Raw genomic sequence first — 20,187 nt, forward strand, 5'->3', positions numbered from 1 at the left:
ACAATTGATATATAATAATTAATGGGCAACCAGCTTGAAATTTTTCCTTAATGATTATATCCTTGGAATTTTCATAAATGTTTCATAAATGTTATACTATCTGCAGGTAAAAATGTCAACTTTTAATTCCTACTAGTTACAGGCCTTAAATTATCACGTTCCTCCATTCTGACCACCGCAGTCTGCTGTCTATAAGGGCGATCACCACTTAGTGCTCCATGAAAGGGGAACAGAAGAGTGGTGTTGTTCTGACCCCTTCTGGCCAGTGGCCCTTACATGGTTGTCCTGAAGAAATGCAGATATGGATTACTAGGTATGGGGTGCCACCTTGTGGAAGTGAGAATTTAGTGCACCTGAGCGATGTCTTCTCCCACAGTTGCCTTGGCTGGAGGATTCCTGAATCATCCTAGTCACAAGCACTCCTCTCTCAAAAGAAACTCAACCCAACTTTAAAGGAAACGGACACTTAATTTCCAGTGAGATTCGTGCACATCCCTCACTCTGGCATAAGTCCAAAGGACTTTCAGAAAAATGAAAGGGCACTTAGCGCCATTAGAAAATTCATGCCAGAGTCTTCTGTCCAGTCCAATGGGACAATGCCTCGAAATACCCAGCCATGCAGTGAACCATCTAAGGTGATAGCATATTTCATAATGCCCTCTTAGGCACTTAATTGCTTTTTTTTGTGGTTTTAGGACACAAAGAAGAAAGTGCCTTTCATGGTGGTGGTCCACTGTTAGTTCAAGAGTTGAAGCAGGAGGGCAGAGGCAGGGAGGAGAACATCCTTGTTTACATAGATAGTTCCATGCTAAATACAAACAAAAAGATCTTCGATTACAAAATACAAAACTCAAAATGAACATGTCGCTGCAGATGTGTGTCCCTTCTGAGTGCACAGGTGAAGATCAAACTTTATCATGCCGAGAGAACATTCATAAGAAAATTACTGGAGACACCAGGCAGATTAGAATAGAAGTAATGGGGGTTGGGGATTTAGCTCAGTGGTAGAGCGCTTGTCTAGCAAGCACAAGGCCCTGGGTTCGGTCCCCAGCTCCGAAAAAAAGAAAAGAAAAAAAAAAAAAAGAAGAAGTAATGGTGCTGGAGAGGTGGTTCCACAGTTAATACTGGCTACTGTTCCAGAGGTCCGAGTTCAATTCCCAGCAACCACATAGTGCCTCACAATCATCTATAGTGAGATCTGGCGCCCTCTTCTGGCCTGCAAGCATGCATGCAGGCAGAATGCTGTATACGTCATAAATCTTAAACAAACTAAATAAAAATAAATAGGTTTGGAAAACTATGTGTATAATTATATATAAGTATAAAAAGTGCAACTACATCTACTGCTATCCTGCATATATATCCAGTGGCCTGCAGCGTTCTTTTATTTCTGATAGTTTACCCATCACTTCAATACTGAGACCACTGTCACTTATGAAATAACTTCATCTAAGTTATAAATGTACCATTGTCATTCAAGCCTGGAAATAATAACCATTTGATGGAATGTACAAAGAGTTTTAGTCAGTATGTTGCCACAGGATCTGTCAAGGGTTGGAGAGATGGTTCAGTGATTAAGAGCACCAACCGCTCTCCCAGAGATCCTGAGTTCAAATCCCAACAACCACATGGCTACTTACAGCCCTCTGGAATGGGATCTGATGCCCTCTTCTGGTGTGTCTGAAGATAGCTGCAATGTACTCACACAAGTAAAAATTAAATATTAAAATAATAGAAAGAAAGAAACGCAGGACCTCTAAGTATAGTCAGGCAGACCTAAATGTCATGGACTTGGTGGGTGGGGCAGGGTGGCCTTGATCCTACAGGAATCTACCTACTTCTTTATCCCAAGTGCTGAAATTGGCACTTTGAGTCACTATGCCCAGTTGTGAAGAGTCCTTTCGTGGTTGTGGTGAGCAACTTTGCTTATCATTTCCCATCAGCCAATTCTTTCTATGTAAATGAGACTATTTCTGTAGTGTCTGGTTTCAGGTGAATTCTGATTGGCTGTGTGATTCTGACATTTTTGTGGCTCCAGTTGACTAAAGAGGAACCCATCCATGGTTTTCTAGGTCACTGAGTGTTTTTACCTCTTTTAAAAATATTAATCAATCATGTTTATTTAAAGTATTAACATCAGAAATTTTTAATGGGAATTTTTAAAAAAAAAACAGTAAACAACCAAATCGATTTTCCTATTCTAGCCATAAGAGCCAGCTGGAGTTTGTAAGAAAAATGATCTAAAGCATCGCTGTCAAGGACTACAGAAAACTGCCACCCATAGGTAAACTGTCAAAGTAAAGTGACTACAGCACTTCTCTGTCATTCATACCAGACAACCCAGAACAAATACCTTATGAAAAGAATTAAAATCTATCCAAACCACTTAAAATACTTAAATGCAGAAACCTTAATTTTCCTTCAGTTGGGCCAGAAACCACCGCACATAAACACACACACAGAACGCACAAAGACACACACACACACAGCCCAAGTCATCATATTCCTTAGTAATTCTATCCAGAGCAGAGTGGTTATAGGGATAGAAGAAAGTACAATTCCCAGCAATTTCAACTGAATATCATGGAATGCATATTTATGAAATACATATTTCGCAGAATTTTAGGATTAGAGTACATTATACTATCTATCCTTTATTTTCAAAATTATCGAAAGTTAGGAAGAGAATTCCAGCCTAGTATCAAACTTGTGGCCATCAGAATCAGAATAGATTGGTGTTTGAAACTTTCTTTTATTATAATTGTTTCCTAATGTCACATAGGAAAACCGGCTTCAGCCAGAAATGCCTGTAACTACCACATGCATCTGAATCTCACCCTGGGAAAACCATGAGAATCCATAAGAGAATGTGTGTGGCTCTTTGATGTCCAGCTTTCCTGTAGGTCTCTTCTGGCTTGCACGGACACCACTCCTTGATTCCTCCCTCTAAATGGCTGTGCTACCTTCTTGCCTTGCTCTGCTGCTGGTCACTGACAACTTGAGGAAGGTAAAAAGTGCCTAGTGTGTTAGTGAAGCACGCCTTTGAATGTCACTCTGAGGGGTTTGGGGGAGAGAATCGACGTAAAACTCACTCTGAATGGTGGTAACACCATAACTCTCAGGCCAGGTGCCTGCACTAAATGGCACAGAGAGGAAGCTAAGAGCTAGAATTTCCCTATTTCTGCTCCCTGCTCCACCCACATGGTAAGAGTCTCATTCACATCCTGCCAGCCAGTCTACTTCTACCAACTGCACCTCTCACGGCTACACTCACCCCTTCTAGGATGGAGTCTGTGCTTCCCGACTCTGAGCCAATGGAACCCTCCTTTCTTAAAATGCTTCTGTGACAGAATGGGAAACACGACCAGTGCAGTCACTGCTTCCTTCTGCCTTTTGCAGTCTCCTCCCACCTGGTTCCCTCACAGCCTTTCCAGTCCAATGTGTCTCCAAGAAAACAGGCTAAAGATTGCACATTAATTCTCCTTTGACTTGTCTCTGGAAAGAGCCTTTTGCTACATCAGCCCAGGTAGAAGAGTGAAAGAGAAAAAAGAGAAGAAAAGACAGTAGATGGTCTAGGTAAGGGATAACTGAAGTTCTCCTTGTAACACAAGCTACTTCCCAAGATATTATCATTAATCCAGTTTCTGTGTCAATATGGCCCCCAAAACCTAATCACCTATCATTAGAGCACATTTGCTGACACACTTTTATTGCAGTTAAAATTCTAATACATGCCTTTTGGAAACACATCTAAAAGTGGGGTGGGCTTTTCCAGCTAGATTCATGACCTCCTCTCTCCCACTCAGCACCCATACTCAAATCACCTGCGGACATCTTGTTTCCTAAACACAGGTGTGGCTGTCTCTTTTACTTTTCTCCATGGGATAGTTTAGTTAGAATGACCTTACCGCACCAGCCCATCAATGACTGGCTTTCTAGCTTTAATGACATAGGAGAATTTCTGTTTGTTGATAATGGAAATCGCCCACTGTATAAAGTCATTTGCTCCTGTTCTCAAACAGAGGAAAAGAAAGAGAGAAAAGGTCTGCCTGCTAGGCATAGTCAAGGTAGGTCAAGGCCTGTTGGCAGATTTTTCTGCCTGAGGTATGGAACCATAAGAGAAGGTGTACTTGAGGCTTAAATTTCTATTGACCTTGGTGGAAAAAAACGGAGAAGTTTGGGGAACGGGAACGAATGCATTGTTTATTTTAACAATTTGTTTCTGTTAGCTTGTGGTTATGCTTCCCACAGTACTACAGTAAAACAGGGCTTTGAGAAATATGCTTGTTGTTGCCTTGTACCCACCAGCATTCCTTTTATAGCTGTCTCTTTCCTCTTCTTTTGGCCTTTCATATTATGATCCTTATCTGCCCCTCAGAGGACCTTTCCACTTCCTACCACTCAGTGCACCAAAGTAGGGCCATGCCGTTTCAGGAAACTGGAATTTCTGAAAAGCCCATTGAATCTGGAAAGCAATATACCCCAGGATATGTCCTGTAGGTCAGAGTAAGATGTTGCAAAAAGAGGAAAACTGACTGATCTCCCACTTTGAGCTTTTAAAAAGAACAAATACTTCAAAAACTTAGTTTCTCCCTCCTCCCCATTACAGAATCTGATTTCAGCCCTGCACACTGTGCTCTCCTGGATCCATGGATGCTAAGCTGCAGGTTCTGGAGATGCCAACCCCTCAGATGAATTCAATGTCTGCTCAACTCAGTCCATTCATTCTCAGTTCCTGGAGTCATTGCGTCCACCGACCCAGACGCCCATCGCCGATCGAGAGTATTCCACGCAGCGGATCGAGTTCCAGCAAGCAGAAGGAATCTTCAGTCACAGAGCACATTGGGGAACTTACCTGACACGCTGGACAGAAGAACTAAGAGGTTAGTGAGAAACAAGTGTGTGTGAATACCATCCTATGTCGCCATCTTCTGGGCAAATATAGAATTACATCCTATTACCTTGGGAGTCCGAGGCTTCCTTCTACCCTCTCATGTTCAAGTCACAGATGCAGATATTCACAGCCAACCACTGGACTAAGCCTGGGGACCACAATGAAAGAGTCAGGGGAAAGCCTGAAGGAGATGAAGGGGTTTGGAACCCAATATGAAGAACAACAATATCAATTAACTGGAGCCTTCAGTGTCCCTCGGGACTAAACTACCAACTAAAGAGGATATATGGTCCTGGCCATGGCTCCTGCTAGAGCATGTGTAGCAACAACTGGCTCATCTGACATCTCTGGGAAGGGAGGCAACTGGCCCTGTAGAAACTTGATGTCCAAGAGAAGGGGGATGCTAGAGGGGTGAAGTGGAAGTGGGTGGGTAGATGGAGGAGTGCCCTCTTAGAAACAAAGACGATTGGGAGGGTATGGGGGTTCAAAGTGGAGAGATCAATGATGGGGATGACATTTGAAATGTAAACAAATAAAATGACTAGTGTATAATAGATGGTGACAGATGTCTCCAAAAGGACTAGATATTCATTATCTGTAGCAGGTTCATTAAAAGTCAAAATCCACAATTGTTGTGACTTACTTATTATTGAAATTTCACATAGATGAACCCAATCAACATTTATACTCCTCTGCTTGCACCTATAATAAATCATTAGTTACCTTTATAAAATAATTTAAAAAGCAATTAGGGTTTCTACTCTCTTAGGCTTCGATACAGTGCCTCATTTTAGCTGTCCCTCTCTATGTTCCCTCCATTGCTGCCCTCTCCCTGTCCCTTCACATTTGACATTCCTATCCCTGACAGTGTCCCTCAGCCATCCATGAGTGAACTTGTACTTCCCTAAATGAGGACAGTGTGGTCCATGTCCCTCGACCCTCACACTAAACTGATCATACATTTACACAGATTGAAGAATCAACAGCTAACATCCACATTTAAGTGAATATGTATCCCATTTGTCTTTTTCAGCCTGGATTACCGCATCCAGAATGACTTTTACTAGATCCATTCATTGTCCTGCATATTGCATGCTTCCCTTTGCCTTTTGTAATTGTTAAGCAGCAATGCAATCTGTAAATGCACCACATTTTCTTTGTGCATTCATCCGTTAAGGGACAACTTAAATATTTCCAAATTCTAAGTATTATAAACGAGCTTCACTGAGCATGGTTCAGCAAGGGTCTGTTCTGTGTTTCATGTTTAAAAGAAAAAATGGTGAAAACTTTAAATGCTGTTTGATTCACCCCTTGATTTAGTTTTAACTCCTTTCAAGAAAGGAACAAATAAATAAAAAAAGTTTAAATTGGCTTTTGGAGCCCTGCACCTGTAGCTTAGAGCCTAGGTCCTCTGTGGAAGCTCCTCAGGGGGCTGGCTAAATGTTTATACTGGCCCATCCTAAAGCCACCAGAAGCTTCACAGCTTCTATGGTAATGGAGCTGATGGCTGCTTCTCTTAGAAAAAGCTTTGAGTGTGATTATTGGATTCAACAGGGGACAAGGTGCTTTTCTTAAAATTACAGCTAGAAAATGTAAAGATAGTGTTTTAATATAAATATTAAAGATATATGTAGCCACTTCATTTTTTGTTTCTGATTGGTTTTAAATGTATAATATGCTCTACATGTCTTGGTTTATAGGTTAATGGTTTTTAAGTTATTGGGTATGGTTAAAAATATGTAACATTGGTAACATAAAGTTAGCTTAAAACTGATAATTTGGGTGGAGTCATTTTAGACAACACGTGGCATGAGCCAACCCAGGGAAACAGGTCTAGATTGGGATAATATTTTAATATAACTCTTATCATGGAAACAGGACTTATAAAAGAATTTAGGGCAATGTCTCTTTGGTGAGGTATTAGAGCCTGCACCATCGTTCGTTCATATGCAAGGCTTGGCCGCCATACTTTATAGCATGAGGAATGGACTTGGTGTTTTGGAGAGACTGGATTTTGGAGGATAGATAGTTTGGTGGAGGGTGGGTTTTGCTTTCCAAAGTTATGGCTGTGCTCTGGTGGTACAAGGGAAACTTAAAGATTGTGGTTAATGATTGCCAGTGTTACGTTGACTACAGTTTACAGTCTGATCCCAGACAGACTTGGGATTCTAACTCATACATATTTGTGCTTAAGAAAAAAAACAAACAGGTGGAGATTGTCACAAGGGTTGATGAGGCTATGGAACTTATAAGAGCATTACAGCCTGGTTGCTTACTCCAACTGCTATTTCAAGAAATACATATAGAATTATTATAGATTTAAGAGATTGTTTTTATGCTATTTCTTTACATCCTGGTGATTGTGAAAGATTTTCATTTAGTGAGCTTGCTTAAAATTTTGGAAAGCCCATGAAGTGATACCATTGGAAAATTTTTGGCCCTACATTATGACAAATAAAATTTTTGTCACTGCTTCAATACAAGAAGTTAAGACTTCGAATCTTTCAGTCTATATTATTCATTATATAGACATTTTAATTTTACCACAAGTCTTTACTCTTACAATGTGATTTAAATTTTGGGGAGTAGCTGCTGCTCCAGAAAAGATTCAATATTCCTTTTCAATATTTGAGATATCAGTTATATCCTAAACTGTGGCACAGAAACTTCAAGATAGTTTACTTTAAATTATTTTTTAAAACTTCTAAAATATGTTAATTGGCTAAGACCTCACATTAAGTTCACCACAGGAGGACTTAAGCCTTTGTTTGATATTCCCAGGGGAAATGCAAATTCTATTCACCTAGACAATTAACTGAAGAGTAACTGAATAGCTTTACAGAAAGTAAGAGAGCTAGATGTACAGAATTGTAAGATTGAGTCATGGAAGTATTTTAGAAAAGGAACCTGATAAACATACCTTATTCCAAACAGCAATCAAATTGGTTATCTAATGGGAAGGCAACACATGTAATTGGATCACATTTATTCTCTTGAGTTTCCTCCTGCTTCAACACAGATTATTGAATTACATGCTGTAGTCGCTGTTTTTAAGATGTTAAAAAAAAAATCAAGCTTTCAATTCCTATACTGATAGCCAATGTGTAGCTTATGGTTTGCAATTGATTAAAATTTTTCCTCTTAGATACTGTTCACCCTCGAATTTTATAACTATTTATGCTAATACAACTGACTTAAGAGAAGTGTACTGTTCCTTTATAAGCCACTTAAGAACTCAGACTGGATTGCCTGGAGGCGACTTTGCCTGGGCAAAGTCACAATAGACTTATATATCAGGCAGATTTGGGGCCTTGCATAGGAACAATTAGACAATCTCATTCTTTATATCATCAAAATAGTAATAGCTAGAGACAATAATCTGGTATTTCTAGATTTATTTGTGACTATTGACACTTTTTCAGACACTCTGGTTGCAACTGCTTTAACAGGAGAAGCAACTAAAAATGTAATTAGTCATTATGTACTTTACAAGGAATGGGGACAGCTACAGCTCCTCAAATTAGTAAAATACTTAAATGGAAAGATGAGGAAGGACATATGGGATATTTTCAACCCTTTATCATCGATAATATTCCTGTTAATCTATGGGGAGGGGATGTTCCTCATGATATGGGAGCTGTGTTGATTACACAACCTGCTCAAAGAATGATTATTTTACCTTATGATCAAGAACAGGTAAGTAATTTGATTAGAACTTTTGATGATTGGTCCATTTTTTCATGTTCCACTACTAGTCAATTTGATAACCATTATCCTGAAAATAAAATTTGTCAGTTTTTAAAGTTACATCCTGTGATCTTTCCCTCTATAGTAAAAAAAAAAAAAAATCAGCCTTTGAGTGAGGCTAGATTAGTTTTCACTGATGGTTCTTCTGAGGGATACGCTGTGGTCCTTTCAGAGGGCAAGGTGGAGAAAATGATGCTTGACTGCACCTCGGCACAGTTGGCTGAATTAAAGGACCTCCTTTTGGTGCTATCTTTGTTTCCTGAAAAGCCCTGCAATATTTATACAGATAGTGTTTATGTATCTAATATTATTTTACCTTTGCAAACTGCTGCAGATGTTGCTTCTGTATCTCCCATTTGCTCTTGTCTTTTGCAAGTGCAGGCGTTATTGTGGCAACGCAGAGAGCCTATTTATGTAGGGCACAGCAGAGGTCATTCTGGATTGCCTGTCCCCCTTGGCAGAAGGTAATGCTGCTGATGGTTTGGCCACAATTTGTAGCTATAGCTCTTGATTCTTATGATGTGGCCCTTCAATTACATAGAAAATTTCATGTAAATTCACAATCTTTAAGACATCGGACAGGATGCACCAAGGAGCAAGCTGTTCAGATAGTTACTCAATGTCCCTCGTGTGCTTCGTTAATTCCCTCACCTAGCCTAGGTGTTAATCCTAGAGGATTGATGCCCAGTGATATTTGGGAGATGGGTGTTACACATGTACCTTCTTTTGGGAAATTGAAATATGTCCATGTGTCCATAGATACCTATTCAGGATTGAGCTTTGCTTCTGCTCATAATGGAGAAAAGATCAAAGATGTGAAAAGCCATTGTTTACAAGCCTTTGCCTTTATGAATGTACCTACCTAGGCAAATAAAAACTGATAATGGACCAGCATATACCAGCAAAACATTTCAACAATTTTGTGATTATTTTGATACTCTTCATAAAACAGGTATCCTTTACAATTCTCAAGGTCAAGCAATTGTACAGCAAGCTCATTTGACCATGAAAAGCCAAATTGAAAGAATAAAAGAGGGAGAGTATACAGCCCTTCCTACTAAATTATCAACTATTCTTTATATCTTAAATTTTTTAATTGTGGATAAGACTGGTCTCTCAGCGGCTGACAGGTACTGGAGGAAGGACAGAGCACATAATGGTTTGGTTAAATGGAAAGACCTGGCCTCGGGAGCCTGGAGGGACCTGACCCCGTCTTAGTCAGGGTGAGAGGATCAGCTCGCATCTTTCCCAAGGATGCTGAGACCCCTGTTTGGGTTCCTGAGCGTTGTGTGCGTCCTGTGGACGACAGTCCACCTGGAGATATACTGAAAGTTCCTGAAGAATCCCCCGATCCTGATGCCAGTGGGAATGCCTAACACAGCATGGCCTGCCATTATTACAAGAAACCGCACAACAGGTAAATCGGCAGCTCGCATAAAGGTAAAACGAATAATTCTTAACCTTACTTTTCATCTTAAAGGATAGTCTATGTTTTGTTAAGATTTTTAAAGCCTCGTTAAACGGCTCCTCCTTTTTTCATTCATGTTTACTTTTAGTAATGTTTCCATAGCTGATTTTAGTATTAATGCTACTAATGCTAGTGTTGTAGGATTGAGAGATATTGTGTACCCCATTAGTCTTGCTAGAAATGATAATTATCTGCCTCCTAGACCAGCACATAGGTACTGGCCTGGACCTTTAAGTACTGCCTCTTGAAGTGTATCTGATATTTTTGAAACATCCCTACATTTTTGCCAAAATAAGGAGGGTAAAAATTTTCTGAAATCTGCACCATGCGTGTTGGCACCCTTTTTTTCTTTTTTGGTTTGGAATGGGACTGAGGCAGTGTCAAGGGAGGAGATTCTCAATTGTTCTTCCAGGTCCGGTCTACTGACCAATTGCTGGAAACAAGATTTTGCATTGATTGTTCGAGTTCCTGGTGTGATCCCCATACCTCTGGATGAAGGCTGATTCCCAGTGGTACTCTACAGGCATAAAAGAGACTTTGGCATTACTGCGACAGTCATTGCTGCCATTGCCATTTCAGCCACTGCTGCTTCAGTGGCCAGTGTGGCCATATCTCAATTGGCAGCTGTCGTTGGAACTGTGGATACATTGTCTGGAAAGGTCGCCACAGCATTGACTATGCAGAATACCATTAATACTCAGATTTAGTTGGTCATTCTTAATCTCAACCAACAAACAGCTCTCCTGCAGGAACAATTGGACTTTCTTTGGGAAACCCATGTTACATCTTCTTCTACTTTTTATTATTCTGTGTGTGTAACCCCTGTTATGGTCCTTAATAGCAGCAAGGCTGTTGGGGATTTGAAAGCTTATCTTGATTGCTCACTCTTAGCAGCTGTACTTGGGCTGTTTTGCTGTGCCGTTTTAAGAACCAACAGATCCAGTCTCAGGCTGAAACCAAACAGGTTTGGTTTTCATTGGCCGGGAATAATCGATCAGTCCAAATTAGGCTCGGTTTGTACAACAAGTAGTTAGCCAAAGACAGGCAACCTTCTGGGACCATACTTGCCTAAGAGAAACCCTGAGGACTGGCAGGGGATTCAGAGATGGGAAAGAGTTTTGGAACCCCAGATTGATCTTAACACATTGTTGGCCCCTACCTTGGGGTGTTTCCCTTCCCCCTCACTGAGCCTTTCAGCCTGCTATGGCAAGAAGTTGTTTACACCCTTGGCAGCTGCTCTCCGCCCCTGATTTGGGGCCAGGACCTTCCATGGTACCCATTCCTCTTGCTGAGCCTTTCAGCTTATTGTTGTTAAGAAGTTGTTTACGCCCCTGTGTTGGGGCCGGGACTTACCATGATGCAGATTTTTCCCGTTTTCCTATTTTCCTGGTTGGGGATTTTCACCTGCTTTATTGCTTTTCCACGGCTTTTGCCTGTGATATATATATGGAGATCTCAGTAAAGCCCGGATGGCATTCTTTTAACACGAATGACCTGAGCGTGTGTTTCTTCTTCTTGTGTGTGTGTGTGTGTGTGTGTGTGTGTGTGTGTTTCTTCTTAAATCTCGAAGGCCTACGCCCGATTTTCAGTGTTGTGACGATGCAGGCATAGTCATTAGATTATTGTTGGATATGTACCTGGAAATAATGTTTACTATTTTTGTAAATGGGCACTTTAAAAATTTATTAATGACAAATTATATAATGCTCTTTCATTCAACTCAGAAAATTGGCAGACCTGTTGTAGTTAAGAGAATTCAGTAAAGTCACTTAAAGAAAGAGCCCTTTATAATAAAACACTTTCTATATCCATTATATTAATGATGTTTTAAATTTTTTATTGTTGAGAGTTTCCACCAATATATTTTGATATTTCTCCCATTTCTTCCAGACACATCACTCTCTATCTCTTTGAATCATACATTTGTATCTCTTCTACATTAAATTATTGTTTAATCACCCCATAATAAATCCTTAGAGAATATTGTTCAACCATCCACCAGAAGACCCAAACTCTTCATAGTATTTTAGTTAGGAGTAGGAGCTCTCAGGCCTTCCCACTGCATTCGCGACTGTTGACTGGGGTGAAGCTGTGTGGTAACCACAGCTGCTATGTGTCACGAGGGCAGCGCTCCTGTCATTGATTTTCTCGGATCCTCCCTTACTTCAGGCACCTAGAGTCTCTCTGCCCCATCTTTCATGATGGACTTTGAGCCTTGGCCAAGGGGTATAACGCATAAAACAAGAACAAAAATATAAAGTATCAGTGAAAGGAAGAGTTGGTTCTTTGAAAATATTAACAAAATATTTATAACTTCTGGTCAAGTTAGGCAAACGAAAGAAAAGACTGGAGTTAATAATTCTAAAGAGAAGAAAGGAGGCATGGAGAGAAAACAAGACTTTTTAAACTTAACATTCCACCAAACTAGAATATTCTTTTAAAGTATTGATGATTTACTGGGTGTATAAGATATGCCAATATTAAATCAACACTATGTGCATAATTTAAATAGTACCATACTAACCAAGGACATAGAGGCAGGTATTTAAAAATCTCCCACCTAAAGGATCACAGGATGTCCTGTATTTAATTTTACACTTTGGTCAGACATTTAATGCACATTTAACACTTCTTAGACTATTACATAAAATAGAAAATAAAGATCTTATACAATAAAATTCTTTTATGAATCATGTATTACCCTACAATTGAGAGAGAGAGAGAGAGAGAGAGAGAGAGAGAGAGAATTACAGATGATAGACAGAGAAAGAGAGGAAGAGAGTATTACCAGCCAATTTCCACATATACACACATATTCTGAATAAAATCTGTGAAAAATTCAAGATCACACCAAAAAATAATCTTCAACCAGGTAAGTTTTCTGAAACGGAGACATACAGGTTGATTTAACACAGAAAAATAAAAAAAAATGCACAAAAGACACTATCATCTTATTAGGTGCAAAAATTGCCTCTAAGAAAATCCAACATCCATTCATGACAAAAGTCCTGGAGAAGCTGTGCATATTGAGGACATATTTCATCATAATAAAGGCAATGTACTACAAGCCCACAGCTAGGGTCGTGCAAAGCAGGGAAAAATTCAAAGCAATTCAATTACAATCATGAACAAGACAGGAATATGCACTGTTTTTATTCCTATTCAGTACAGTATTTGTATTCTTAGCTAGAACAGTAAGTCAACAGAAGAAGATCAAGGGAATATAAATGGAAAAGGGAGAAGTCAAAATGTTCTCATTTGAAGATGATATACTATCTTAATGACTCTAAAAATGTATCACAGCCTCTTAAGACTGATAAACACATTCATAAACGCAGAATACAATATGCACACATCAAAGTCAGTAGCCTTCCTTTGTACCAATAAAAACCATAATGTGAAAAAAAATCTAAGAAAAATTCCCTTTACAATAGTCTGAAAATACATAATAAAATATTGTGGATTAAAATATTTAAAATGCATTAGAACAACTATGAAGAACTCAGAAGTGATCTTAAATAGAGGCAAGGCTAATAAAGCCGATGTTCCGAAAAGCCTCAAAGGCTTAAACAAATGGAGGCTTTCTTGTTCTGTTTCCTAGTATTGCTACCTCTAACCCTGCTTCTCTGACACAAGGAGAAACTTCAAATCATAAAATAAAGCACTTTTTGCTTTGAAAGTAATCGGATGCTTCTAGCTGCTCTTTACAAACAGGAGCACACAGTGGTCTACCCTGGTTTCTCCTGTTTAAGGATAGAAGAATTTTACAAGTCACAATGCATGGAGTGACCAAGAGTTGATCTGGAGAAGTTCAAGACCAAAATCAAATGGCCTGGGAAAAAATTCTTTCTATCGGGTCCAATGTGTTTGATGTATTAGGCCCTTTTTTTTTATTTTTTTAAAGACTACTCATTTACCCTTTCTTATATTCATTTTAGTAGTAACTACTATTAGACATATTATAATTAATTGAATTTCAATTTCCACTGTTAAAGAAAGAACAGACTTTTTGAAATTGGTTTATTACTCCTCCTTGTGTCCCTCAAAATATGAGAAAAGTTATTAAGTCATATTTTGAGAAATTTATGGTCATAAAGAGCCCCTTAAAAGTCATCATGACCATGAAGTCTAGAGATAACTAGATGTGTCTTTTCATTATAGTCATTTATTTCTTTCGAGATTTCAGTGTAACATTTGCTAAAGAATATTATTGAAGCAGAGAATGTGATTAGGATTGCTATTCTTGGTTTTCAACTTGGACTTCATCTGGAATTAACTCAAACCAAAAATAGAGTGCACAACTGTGATGGATTTCTGCTTAATTCAGTCTGCATGTTTGAGGAAGGAAATTTCACTTTTAACACAGAAATTTAATCCAGATATAACCAGGACCATTCCTTCTTCTGGAAGGCTAACCAAGGACTGGAATAAAGAAGCTTTTATTTGTAGCCTGTTTGCACTCACCTTTCTAGTGTGTCCAATTTTTCAACCCCATCAGAGCCTGCTTATTGAGAATTCAAAATGTACTGAGGGCAAGTTGAGACATCAGTCTCCTCATGGACTGAGCACTCCCTGGATTATTGGACTTGCCATTCATAATTAGCCATTGTTTAATTAGCTGGTCCATAGCCTTTAATCATTCTAACAAATCCCTTTTATGTGGACAGAGAGGTTTCTCATATAAATTCTGTTAGGGATTGCTTACTACTGCACGAGATGTCTAGTGAGGACCACTTAGAGCACTGCTTGTCTCATAAGTCTCAGCTCATTAAAAACAATAACCATGAAATTCTTATTCAAATGGATGGAACTTGAAAAATGTCATACTGAGTGAGGTAGCCCAATCACAGAAGAAAAACTTAGTATACACTCACTGATCAGTGGATATTATCCCCAAAACCGTGGAATACCCAAGATACAATTCACAAACCACGTGAAGCTCAAGAAGAAGGAAGACCAATGTGTGGATGCCTTAGACCTTCTTAGAAGGGAGAACAAAAATAATCACAGGAGGAAATCCAGAGACAATGTGTGGAACAAAGAATGAAGTAGAAGCCATCCAAAGACTGCCCCACTTGGGGAATCCTTCCCATATACAGACACAAAACCCAGACAATATTGTGGATGCCAAGAAGTGCATGCTGACAGGAGCGTGATAGAGCTGTCTCCTGAAAGCCTCTGCCAGAGCTTGACAAATACAGAGGTTAATGCTCACAGTCAACCATTGAACTGAGATCAGGGTCCTCAATGGAGGAGTTAGAGAAGAAACTGAAGTAGCTGAAGGGGTTTGCAACCCCATAAGAAGGACATCAACATCAACCAAGCGGACCCCTCCCCGTGTTCCCAGGGACTAAGCAACAATCCCAAGAGTACATTGGGATGGCCCTAGGCTCCATCCACATATGTATCAGAGGATGGCCTTGTATCAATGGGAAGAGTGGCCCTTGGTCCTGTCAATATTCAATACCCCATTGCAAGAGAACGCCAGGGTGAGGAGGTGGGAGGGAATCTGTGGTGAGTGAGGGCCCACTGTCATAGATGCAGGGAGGGGGATGCGATATGAAGTTTCTTGAGGGGGAAACCAGGAAAGGGATAACATTTAAAATGTAAATTAAAAATCCAATTAAAAAAAAAAACAAAAAGCAACTCAGCTCAGTTAGACATTCGCAATGGCCATATTCCCTTAACCCATTTTTTCCTGAGATGCTCTGGAGTAGGCCTTCTTTGTTTCTACAGCTTCTGGGCGACAAATTTAAAATAGCCATAGAAGTCCTCTCAAATGAAACATACACTAATACATGTTCAAGTGTACATCAGATAAAGAAGTCATAGCATAGGTAAGAAATATTATCTAGATGTCTTACTTTCTGTGGGCTAAGACCTTGCATTTCCAACAACATTAAAATCAGAGGACGGTATGTGGCAAGTTTGTTCTTTCCTTAAACCACATACATGGTTCCTAGGGAAGGAGCTCTGGTTTGGAGAGTTGGAGGCAAGTACTTGTACTTGCTGAGGCAACTCACACTCCGATCCCCTCAGTCATGGTACTGAAGTAGCTCTGTGTCTACAATGAGGTTCTCTATGTATATCTCTCTGTCATTCACAGAGTAGATTCGTTTTGACCTTGGTTTGATGGCAGAAATCTGGAGACCCATGGGATTCCTTCCTCTAAGCGTTAAGTCTCTGTCACATAATCTTAGAAGTCACATGATTCAGGGGAGTGTCACAAGAATCACTTGTTCATTGGGAAGAAACACTTCCTATAAATGTGAGATTTACTGTAGTAAAAGAGCGGCATCATCCGCCCCTCTCCTTCCTAGTCTGGAAGAGAACAATTTCCACCAAGGATGTGTGGTCTCTGCTGCAGGCTCCGTACCTGGAGTCTAGTCTGAGGCTTGCCCTTAACATGGCTTTGATTGTTCATCAACATGATTTACTCACGAGCTCCACTCCCCGGAGAGCTCCTCAATTCTGCCTTTCATCTGATGGGTCTCAATCTGCATTGCCTTCCAGGATGAGATGTGAGAGATCTGCTCCAACCCTGACAATGCTGAGATACTGAGGCGTGATCCTGAACCCACTAATGCCCACATGGATGCCTGGCACTTTAGACCATTAGCATGACTACTCCTGTATGAGTCCCTACATGTCTCAAGAAACTTCTCCCTTTGTTTGGGTGTGATCCAATACAACTACTGCACTGCACAAAGAAGGATAAAAGTCCAGGACAGAGACAGGAGACACTATTTGAGTATTTGACCGGAATTGCATTGAATCTGTAGATTGCCTTTGGGGAAATTGCCATTTTTACAACATTAATCCTGCCAATCCCTGTGCATGGGAGATTGTTCCATCCTCTCAGACCTTCTTTAATTTCTTTTTAAGGGACTTCATAGAATTAGGAAGAGCAATTTGCAAATTCATTTGAAAAGGAAAAAAAATTCAGGATAGGGAAAACTATCCTCAAGAATAAAAGAACTTCTGGGGGAATCACCATCCCTGACCTCAAGGTGTATTTCAGAGCAATAGTGATAAAAACTGTATGGTGTTGGTACAGAGAGAGGCAGGTACCTCAATGGAATAGAACTGAAGACCTGGAAATGAATCCACACAAAATGGTCACTTGATATACAATGAGGCTGAAACCAGCCAGTGGATAAAAGATAGCATTTTCTTTTCTTTCGGGGCTGGGGATCGAACCCAGGACCTTGCACTTCCTAGGCAAGCGCTCTACCACTGAGCCAAGTCCCCAACCCCAAAAGATAGCATTTTCAACCAATGGTGCTGGTACAACTGTCAGTCAGCATGTAGAAGAATGCAGATCGATCCATTCTTATCACCCTGTACAAAGCTCAAGTCCAAGTGGAACAAGGGCCTCCACATCAAACCAGATACACGAAAACTATTAGAAGACAAACTGGGGAAGGTTTGAACCCATGGTTACTGGGGGAAATTTCCTGAACAGAACACCAATGTCTTATGCTCTAAGATCAAGAATCAACGAATGGAACCTCATAAAATTACAAAGCTCCTGTAAGTCAAAGGACACTGTTATTAGGACAAAATTTAACTAACAATCCAGGTCTCCCCTTCTTCAGTGTGTCAAAGCATTGGGCAGCTTCTCTTTACTAGAATGGAGATAACATCTGGCAGAGCCATGACCAGCCATGGTTCCGGGAATAGTGAAGGACATTTTCAGTGTATAATATGAAGTTTATATATGTGGAAGACACAATGGCATGGATAGGTAAGGTGCATTTTTTTTTTTTTAGAAAAAGCACATGGATTTAAAAACAGTCAATCAGGCCGAGGTGTACTTGCAGCACGGGTAGATTGAGCATATGGCACCCACAGGCCCTTGCCCTGAAAGCTCACCAAGAAGCAGCCTCATGGGCCCCAGGGCGCCATGCTCCCTGCAGTCCTGACTCTCATTGCTGTGCTTGGCGACTCCAGGCAGGGCAGTCAAGGCCAAGGCCAGTGACAGTGGCGGGGCTCCGCCTGCCGAGCGCTAGAGCTCAAATGGCAGTACTGAGAGCTGTCCGGGAAGATGGAGAACCCGCTGCGCAGTGCCTGCTGCTGAAGCTCCTTCTACTGCTGCAAGGAGCAGCAGTGCCAGGATGGAAGAAGCACAATCTGGTGTGCCAGGCCGCGAGGACACCAGAGCGCAGCCCCGTGTCATGCCCCCGCCGGATGGCGTCCCCGGAGTCGCGCGCACCTGCGAGGCTGTCATGGGAAGGAGGAGCCCAGCGGTCTGGTGAATTCCCAGCACATAGGACGCAGGCCAGGATGGTCCAGGCCCCGCACAGCCCAGCACCTAGGATCCTCCAACTAGCAGGTGTCTGGGTCTGAGCGAGCCAGCCTGTGCCCAGCAGGCTGCGGCCCCCGGGAGGTGCTGAGTCCTGGCAGAGAGCTGCAGCCCAATGGGCAGGGCAAGTATCTGACTGTGATGAAGCTGGCACTGGAGTGCATTGTGCTGTGTGCAAGTACAGCATCTGCATAGAGGAGGACTCCCTGGGCAGGGAGACCACGCAGCAAATCAGCGAAGAGGTGCGCGCCCTGCACGAGTTTGGCAAGTTCACGGACAGGCAGCTGGTCAGCTAGAAGAGTGACTCTTCCAAGGGCATCCAGGAGGAACAGGTCACCTGGATTGAGGGCAAAGAGACCATCCATTACCCTGCTCATGAGCAGCATGGACGACTGATCCCCCACAGCAGCGGGGAGCCGGGCAACTACAGGATAAACTGCAAAAAGAAACTTTGGCTCCCAATTCTTGTCCTTCTCCATTGGTCACTCTGGTGAGCACTATGGTTCACCCCGAGGAACTAAAATGAATTTCCTATGCTGACAGGATATTCAGATGTGATGTTGACTAGCAGCGGGTGAAGCTCTGCCTGTAGATGGGACACACCCTGCTATTGGTCAGGAGACCAAGGGATTCTGTTGACTCTCTATCCAGCATTAAACATACCCAGAGTACAGGGGCATTCTGCAACTCCGTGGACGTTATTTTCTTGGTGTATCAGGGTGACTGGTCTCCTGAGCCGAGACTTGGGGAGCTGAGCAGAACATGCTTTCCTTTCCCATAGGGCTTAGTCTTCATTGAGTCTGTTTCTCTTTCCTTCATTGACATGACATGGGGGGATATTTGGAGTTGGCCATGTATTATGTTCAACCAGTGTCGTTCAGAGCGGGGCAGCACCAGGCCATGGTTGCTTGTTACCCAGGCAACAGAACAGGCTACATCCGTCATGTCAAAACCCAAACGGAGGAGGAAGATGTGTGATCTGTTTATATTATCTAAATAAAAACTGGGACGCCAAACTAAGTGGAGGTATTCTTCAAATTTTTCCAGGAGGCAAAGCCCAGTTTGCTGGCATTGAACCCATATTCGATAGATTGCGCTTTTTCTGGTCTGACAGGCATAACCCTCATCAAGTAGAGCAAGGATGCACTACAAGCTGTGCAATAATTGTTTGGTATTTTGATCTAGAAGAGAAAGCAAAAGCTAAGGTAAAATATCTAACAAGTGAGAAAGGTGTGAGCATTGAACTCAAGCCCCAGTCAGTCAGCAAAGTTGTCTAGCAGGGCCTTGGATCTGGCAGTATCCCCGTCACCTATAGCCTCTCAGTTGACTTCTGTGGACTCAGGGACATGTGGACAGGATGAACAGAGACACCTGCCTGGTATTTCAGCTGGGAGCCAGGCAGGCAACTTCCGCCAGGTGTCATCCAACAGAGGGCTTCATCTGCCGGGACTGTGGGGTCAGCTTCAGATCTGACTGTCTTGGCTGCTGACTTAAGAGATGATGACATCGGTGGACAGAGAGTAGTTTTTCCATCTGGACAGGAAACAAGGGACCTTTGTAGGGTTTTCTTCAGTCTTCCATTTTGCCAGACCTGTCATCTAACTGAGTTCATTTCATCAACTTTTTAAATCAATTTCGAATTCAGGAAATTTTTGTATTAGGTACAGTTTATCAAAACTGAATTAAGAAAAAAATTACAGTATCATCCTCAAAATAAAAAAATAAAAATATAAATCTTAGTAAATATAATTTATACTTAAAATTCAAACTTCT

The 20,187-nt window shown here is 41.2% G+C and overlaps 1 pseudogene; it reads left to right on the top strand.

Annotated features, from left to right (window-relative positions):
- Positions 1 to 3,898: 3,898 nt before the first annotated feature.
- Egln1-ps3 (egl-9 family hypoxia-inducible factor 1, pseudogene 3) lies at positions 3,899 to 19,920 on the top strand (annotated as a pseudogene).
- Positions 19,921 to 20,187: the final 267 nt, after the last annotated feature.

This window comes from Rattus norvegicus, chromosome 15, assembly GCF_036323735.1.
Source record: "Rattus norvegicus strain BN/NHsdMcwi chromosome 15, GRCr8, whole genome shotgun sequence".
In the NCBI taxonomy this organism is placed as follows: Eukaryota; Metazoa; Chordata; class Mammalia; order Rodentia; family Muridae; genus Rattus; species Rattus norvegicus.